Raw genomic sequence first — 8,318 nt, forward strand, 5'->3', positions numbered from 1 at the left:
ATCTATAAAACTGGCTTCTTTGCTAACTAAAACTTATTGGGGTCTGGACGGTCAGCATCTGCCTGAGAAAGGTGCGGTTTTACACCCAGATAACCAAGTGGCGGGAGGCGATAAGTCGCAGCATTGGCGCTCGCCAAACACCTCATCACCTGAGCTGCTCGGACCTGGGAAGAGCACAAAGCGCAGCCCCAACTGAGTCTGCGCCTCTGAGGACTACCTGAGTGCCTGAACCTGGCGGCTTGGACCTGGGAGGTGCATGCACCCAGGGCCAGCCTCGGATTGTTCGGCGGAACAACCTAGAGCCTGAGCAGTGTGGGCAGGAGGCTACACGCGCCGTGGCGGGGCAGACCCAGTGTGGCTGAGGCACTGCGGCGCACGCCAGTGTCATTTGTTTGCAGCATCCCTCCCTCCCCTCCCCCATAGCGCGACTGAACAAAGAGAAGAAATACAGCTCCACCCACCCAGAACACCGACACAAGCTTCCTAACCAGGAAACCTTGACAAGCCACCTCTACATACCCACACACAGCGAGAAGCATACAATAAAGAGAACTCCACAAACTGCCAGAATACAGAAAGGACTCCCAAACTCAGCAATTTAAACAAGATGAAGAGACAGAGGAATACCCAGCAGATAAAGGAACAGGATAAATGCCCACCAAACCAAACAAAAGAGGAAGAGATAGGGAATCTACCTGATAAAGAATTCCAAATAATGATAGTGAAATTGATCCAAAATCTTGAAATTAAAATGGAATCACAGATAAATAGCCTGGAGACAAGGATTGAGAAGATGCAAGAAAGGTTTAACAAGGACCTAGAAGAAATAAAAAGAGTCAATATATAATGAATAATGCAATAAATGTAAATGAATCAGAGGATAAAGAAAAACAATTAAAAGAAATGAGGACAATCTCAGAGACCTCCAGGACAATATTAAGCGCTACAACATTGAATCATAGGGGTTCCAGAAGAAGAACACAAAAGAAAGACCATGAGAAAATACTTGAGGAGATAATAGTTGAAAACTTCCTAAAATGGGAAGGAAATAATCACCCAAGTCCAAGAAACCCAGAGAGTCCCAAACAGGATAAACCCAGGAGAAACACCCCAAGACACATATTAATCAAATTAACAAGATCAAACACAAAGAACAAATATTAAAAGCAGCAAGGGAAAAACAACAAATAACACACAAGGAATTCCCATAAGGATAACAGCTGATCTTTCAATAGAAACTCTTCAAGCCAGGAGGAATGGCAAGACATACTTAAAATGATGAAAGAAAATAACCTACAGCCCAGATTATTGTACCCAGCAAGGATCTCATTCAAGTATGAAGGAGAAATCAAAAGCTTTTCAGACAAGCAAAAGCTGAGAGAATTCTGCACCACCAAACCAGCTCTCCAACAAATACTAAAGGATATTCTCTAGACAGGAAACACAAAAATGGTGTATAAACTCAGACCCAAAACAATAAAGTAAATGGCAGCAGGATCATACTTATCAGTAATTACCTTAAGCGTAAATGGGTTGAATGCCCCAACAAAAAGACAAAGACTGGCTGAATGGATACAAAAACAAGACCCTACATATATTTGTCTACAAGAGACCCACCTCAAAACAGGGGACACATACAGACTGAAAGTGAAGGGCTGGAAAAAGATTTTCCATGCAAATTGGGACCAAAAAAAGCAGGAGTCACAATACTCATATCAGATAAATTAGACTTTAAAACAAAGGCTGTGAAAAAAGAGACAAAGAAGGTCACTACATAATGATCAAGGATCAATCCAAGAAGAAGATATAACAATTATAAATATATATCCACCCAACATGGGAGCACCACAGTATGTAAGACAAATCTAACAAGTATGAAAGGAGAAATTAACAATAACACAATAATAGTAGGAGACTTTAATACCCCACTCACACTTATGGATAGATCAACTAAACAGAAAATTAACAAGCATTAAAATCAAAAAAAAAAAAACATGTATCTATAAAGTTCAGACCTCCATCCCCTCAGCCCAGCCCCAGGCAGCCAGCGCGCGGGTCTGCATGCGCGGTGGGGCGCCGCGACCTCCCGGTCAATGGGGGTCCTGGCGCCCCTCGGGCCCCGGGCCCCGGCCAGGCGCTGCTGGTCTGGTGTTGGCGGTGTTGAGGGCGGGCGGCGTCAGCAGGCTGGAGTCGGTCGCGGGTCGTGCGGCTCCGTACAGCACGCCCGCGACGAAGTGCGCGACCCGTTGGCCCGACCTGCAGGGCAGAAGCGAAAGGAGGCGGCGCAAGGCTCTTAGGGCGCCCGAGCCAAGCGCGCCACTGTCTCAGGCCGTATCAGCCTGAAGGCGCCCGATCTCGTCTGATCTCGGAAGCTAAGCAGGGTCGGGCCTGGTTAGGATCTTGGATGGGGAGACCACCTGGGAATCCCGGGTGCTCGAGGCTTTGCCTACCAGAAGAGGTCGCTGGCCCCGCCGCGCATCCCGATTCTTGGATCCCCCCGCAGCCCCAGCCCCTCCGGGCGCGGGAAGCGGCTGGCGGGGCCCGACTCCGCTGCAGACCTGGGTTGCCTCCGCGCGGCCCGCGAGCCTCCGCGTCGCATTCGGCTTCCAGGACACCCGGCGACCGGCAGTCCCGTCTCCATCTGGGGCTCCTTTGGCTTGCCTCAGGCAATCCCGGGGCTTGCACGGACTCCCGCCAGAGCCCCAGCCCCGCCCACCCCTGCCTCGCGGGCCATCGGCGCATCGCGTATGCATGCCTTGCGCACAGATAGATGTGCCCAAGCGGGGCATCTATCTTGTTCACTTATACCGTGGGTGTGTCCATGCCTGGGAGTCGGACTGCTGAACCATCGCTACTTCCACTTTTAGTTCCTTGGGAACCTCCATATTCTTTTCCATACCGGCTCTACCCCGCCCATTCCTACTCCCGTGGAGGAGAGTTCCCTTTGCTCCACATCTTCTCAGCACTGGTTATTGACAGACATTGCAGTGAGGCCCAATCGGACTCATGTGAAGTGGTCCCTCCTTGGAGTTTGGAGTTGAGCCTCTCCAATCATTAGTGATGTGGAGCAAGATGACCTTTTGGAAATGCAGATGCAATGCTGTCACCTCCCTGCTCCAGCGGCTCTCGTATTTTCCCAGCATATTGAAGATCGACCACTTCCCTTCAGGCTTGCTCCTCGTTCTTCTCTGATGTCTTTTGCCTGGAATGCCCTCTGCACTCTTTGGCTTCCATCCCATAGGGCATTTTTCGTTTCTTGAATGTCCTAAGTTTCCCTGGTCACATAGCCTTCCAAGATGCTATTTTCCCTGCCTGAAATTCTTCCTGCATCTCACCCTGGTTTACCTAGGTTCAACCTATGGACCTCAACGAAATGGTGCCTCTGGAAAGCCTTCCCTGACACCCAGGTTTTGTGGTGAGGAAGAGGCCCCTCTATAGGTTCTCAAAGGATCTGCCTGTGATGTATCATTAGAGTCGTCTCAGTGAAAGCAGGAACTCTGTGTCTTCTTCTCTCCGCCTTCTATTCCTGAAACTTATTACATGCCTCCTAGCTCATCGTAGCTGCTCAGTATTTACTTAGTGTGTGAAAGACAGAAAAGCTCTTGGAAGCCTCAAGGGGTCACTTGGCTCGGCACTTTTTGATCTCTTTGTATATTTGGCGAGTCAATTCTTTCCTTTCCTGGGTTGATGTGTACACTATATTCGAGGCACAATCTAAGGCATGAAGACATATCCATACATAGAGGTTCTTGCTTTCAAGGAACTCGTACAGCAGATTTCTACAAGTTAGGGCTTTTCAAATGCTCTAGAAGCATGTGAACGTTCAGTATGCTCCATTTTCATTTCAAAGAAAGATCGTTTGACTTCCATAGCAAAGGTGGAGACCTTCCAAGCGTTGAGTCAAGACTTATACCTTGACCATTTCAGGCAAGTCTTGTGGTTCCTTCTGGAGGTGTGTGGCTCTTGCAGAAATGTGAAGATCTTCCATCGTCCTCAGACTTTGGTGTCATTGCAATCATCAGAAAGCTTCCAGGTCTAGGTTCCAGACCACCACCACACACAGTCAGTAGCCAGCGGGTGGATTCAGGAATCGCGTTGTTCACCGGCATTACCGTTGATATTGTTGCTGCACACTCAATGCAGTGGGCAGGGCCTGGATTATCCACTGGGTCTCATGTGGAATGGAAAGAAAGGGCTCCCCCCCCACACACCCCCACCCCCACTGTTGACAGCCTTGTGACGAAAGCGGTCCCGAAACAAGAATCAGACAAACCCAGAAGCCCAGATGATAGTCCTTGAGATGAAGGAACTAAGCAGCTGGTTGCGATGGCACCAAGGAAAGGTTGCTCTTTTTGTCTGCCCCTCTACTCCTTTCTTCCTGGGCGCCTTAGGGTTTTGTCATGGAGATTTGAAAGAAAGTGCACAAAAGTCATATGTGTTGAATCAAGATTTTGCATTTAACCATCTCTCAAAAGGAAAAGCTTCACCTGCACATGTTTCTTTCAAAACCGTCAATTGCTTTTCAATTCTGGGGTTTCTCTCTTGCCTTGTTCAGTTAGCCTTAACAGTAAAAATCATGAAAACTACATAAAGATTCAAAGATACCAACAAGGACAGCTTCTGTTTTTGAAATCATCTTTCCATTTAGTAGAACACAGGCTCTATTCTTTGTATTTTGCCTAGGGAATTGCAATGTCCTGGTTCAGATGGCAAGGCATCCCAGCGCGGAGGAGACTGGGGTTTGATCCCTGGGTGGGAAGATCCCCGCGGAGAAGGAAATGGCAACCCCTCCCAGTATCCTCGCCTGGGAAATACCCACGGACAGAGGAGCCTGATGGGCGCATGATCCATGGGTTGTATTAAAGTTGGGCTCAACCCAGCAACTCTGAACACAAGTATTTCAAAGACCACACTCAGTGTGTGTGTGTGTGTGTGTGTGTGTGTGTGTGTGTGTGTGTGTGTCTGTATCTCCTCTTGCCGTCTTGGAGTCTGTCTCGGGATCTTCATGTATTTCTGCCTCTGTATCTCCTGACAGCCAGCCGCCGGCCCGTTCGTCTGGCCCGGCCTCTCCCAGGCGCTCTGGCTCTGGCTGAGAGCTTGCGCCCAGGCCAGCTGTCTCCCTTAAGCGTGGAGTGCGTGCAGTGTCTGTGTGTCTGTCTGTGTGCCTGCCTGTGGCTCGTCTGCTCTCTCAGGAAGGTCGAAGGCTTGGCGTGGGGGCAAGGGGGGGCCTCGGTAGTGCGAAGGGAGGGCTGGCGCTCGGTCGACCCGCGCCTCCTGGCTTCTGCTGGGTTTGGGCACGGACAGGTGCCGGGCAAGTTAGGCGCTCAAGTTTCGCTGCGCCTAGGCCCATGGGAGGTTCAGAGGCCCCTGGGCGCTGGGGTTGGGGAAGCGGCGGGCGCCGGGCCGACACATCTGGGGCGCGCGGGCCTGAGCAGCGAATGGGATCGGGAGGCCCGCTCAGCCAGCGCGGCCGGGTCTGGGTTGCCGCGGGTGGGAGGCGCCGAGACCTCCGCACCCCTCAGCCCAGCCCCAGGCCCCGCGCGCGCGCGCGCGCCGCCCTCCCGGTCAATGGGGTCCTGGAAGCCCCTCGGGCCCCGGGCCCGGCCAGGCGCTGCTGGTCTGGTGTTGGCGGTGTTCGAGGCGGGCGGCGTCAGCAGGCTGGAGTCGGTCGCGGTCGTGCGGCTCCAGTACAGCACGCCCGCGGCGAGAAGTGCGGCCCGTTGGCCCGACCTGCAGGGCAGAAGCGAAAGGGGGCGGCGCAAGGCTCTTAGGCGCCCGAGCCAAGCGCCACTGTCTCAGGCCGTATCAGCCTGAAGGCGCCCGATCTCGTCTGATCTCGGAAGCTAAGCAGGGTCGGGCCTGGTTAGGATCTTGGATGGGAGACCACCTGGGAATCCCGGGTGCTCGAGGCTTTTTGCCTACCAGAAGAGGTCCTTTAGCCCCCGCCGCGCGTCCCGATTCTTGGATCCCCCCGCAGCCCCAGCCCCTCCCGGGCGCGGGGCGGCTGGCGAGGCCCGACTCCGCTGCAGACCTGGGTTGCCTCCGCGCGGCCCGCGAGCCCCTCCGCATTCGCATTCGGCTTCCAGGACACCCGACGACCGGCAGTCCCGTCTCCATCTGGGGCTCCTTTGGCTTGCCTCAGGCAATCCCGGGGCTTGCTCGGACTCCCGCCAGAGCCCCAGCCCCCGCCCCACCCCCTGCCTCGCAGGCCATCGCGCATGCGCATGTGCCTTGCGCACAGATAGATGTGCCCAAGCGGGGCATCTATCTTATTCACTGCTACCGTGGGTGTGTCCATGCCTGGGAGTCGGACTGCTGAACCATCGCTACTTCCACTTTTAGTTCCTTGGGGAACCTCCATATTCTTTTCCATACCCGGCTCTACCCGCCCATTCCTACTCCCGTGGAGGAGGTTCCCTTTGCTCCACATCTTCTCCAGCACTGGTTATTGACAGACATTGCAGTGAGGCCCAATCGGACTCATGTGAGTGGTCCCTCTTTGGGTTTGGAGTTGAGCCTCTCAATCATTAGTGATGTGGAGCAAGATGACCTTTTTGGAAATGCAGATGCAATGCTGTCACCTCCCTGCTCCAGCGGCTCTCGTATTTTCCCAGCATATTGAAGATCGACCACTTCCCTTCAGGCTTGCTCCTCACGTTCTTCTCTGATGTCTTTTGCCTGGAATGCCCTCTGCACTCTTTGGCTTCCATCCCATAGGGCATTTTCGTTTCTTGAATGTCCTAAGTTTCCCTGGTCACATAGCCTTCAAGATGCTATTTTCCCTGCCTGAAATTCTTCCTGCATCTCAACCCTGGTTTACCTAGGTTCAACCTATGGACCTCAACGAAATGGTGCCTCTGGAAAGCCTTCCCTGACACCCAGGTTTTGTGGTGAGGAAGAGGCCCCTCTATAGGTTCTCAAAGGATCTGCCTGTGATGTATCATTAAGTCGTCTCAGTGAAAGCAGGAACTCTGTGTCTTCTTCTCTCGCCTTCTATTCCTGAAACTTATTACATGCCTCCTAGCTCATCGTAGGTGCTCAGTATTTACTTAGTGTGTGAAAGACAGAAAAGCTCTTGGAAGCCTCAAGGGTCACTTGGCTCGGCACTTTTGATCTCTTTGTATATTTGGCGAGTCAATTCTTTCCTTTCCTGGGTTGATGTGTACACTATATTTGAGGCACAATCTAAGGCATGAAGACATATCCATACATAGGGTTCTTGCTTTCAAGGAACTCGTGCAGCAATTTCTACAAGTTAGGAGCTTTTCAAATGCTCTAGAAGCATGTAGACGTTCAGTATGCTCCATTTTCATTTCAAAGAAAGATCGTTTGACTTCCATAGCAAAAGGTGGAGACCTTCCAGCGTTGAGTCAAGACTTATACCTTGACCATTTCAGGCAAGTCTTGTGGTTCCTTCTGGAGGTGTGTGGCTCTTGCAGAAATGTGAAGATCTTCCATCGTCCTCAGACTTTGGTGTCATTTGCAATCATCCAAGCTTCCAGGTCTAGGTTCAGACCACGACTGTAGGATATCTACCATGCAAAAGCCAGCCTAACCTAAGACACCGCCAGGCCAGCGTGCGGAACAAAGGACTAAACAGAGTAGCGGCTGCAAACCTTCCCCCTCGGTGACAGGCATCTATAAAACTGGCTTCTTTGCTAACTAAAACTTATTGGGGGTCTGGACGGTCAGCATCTGCCTGAGAAGGTGCGCGGTTTACCCAGATAACCAAGTGGCGGGGCGATAAGTGTCGCAACATTGGCGCTCGCCAAACACCTCATCACCTGAGCTGCCGGACCTCTGAGGCACAAAGCCTCTGAGGACCTGCCCCAGCTGAGTCTGCGCCTCTGAGGAACCTGGTGCCTGAACCTGGCGGCTTGGACCTGGGAGGTGCATGCAGCCCAGGGCCAGCCTCGGTTGTTCCAGCGGAACAACCTAGAGCCTGAGCAGTGTGGGCAGGAGGCTACAGCGCCGTGGCGAGGCAGACCCAGTGTGGCTGAGGCACTGCGCGCCGCACGCCAGTGTCATTTGTTTGCAGCATCCCTCCCTCCCTCCCCATAGCGACTGAACAAAGAAGAAATACAGCTCCACCACCAGAACACCGACACAAGCTTCCTAACCAGGAAACCTTGACAAGCCACCTCTACATACCCACACACAGCGAGAAAACGCATACAATAAAGAGAACTCCACAAACTGCCAGAATACAGAAAGGACTCCCAAACTCAGCAATTTAAACAAGATGAAGAGACAGAGGAATACCCAGCAGATAAAGGAACAGGATAAATGCCCACCAAACCAAACAAAGAGGAAGAGAT

At 52.1% G+C, this 8,318-nt stretch overlaps 2 pseudogenes; both read left to right on the plus strand.

Moving 5' to 3' along the window:
• The first annotated feature begins 2,321 nt into the window (after positions 1-2,321).
• LOC138986806 (5S ribosomal RNA) lies at positions 2,322-2,442 on the plus strand (annotated as a pseudogene).
• Positions 2,443-5,792: 3,350 nt separating this feature from the next.
• LOC138986805 (5S ribosomal RNA) lies at positions 5,793-5,912 on the plus strand (annotated as a pseudogene).
• The last annotated feature ends 2,406 nt before the right edge of the window (positions 5,913-8,318 follow it).

The sequence above is a fragment of the Bos mutus genome, unplaced genomic scaffold (genome assembly GCF_027580195.1).
Source record: "Bos mutus isolate GX-2022 unplaced genomic scaffold, NWIPB_WYAK_1.1 CTG1654, whole genome shotgun sequence".
Taxonomy (NCBI): Eukaryota; Metazoa; Chordata; class Mammalia; order Artiodactyla; family Bovidae; genus Bos; species Bos mutus.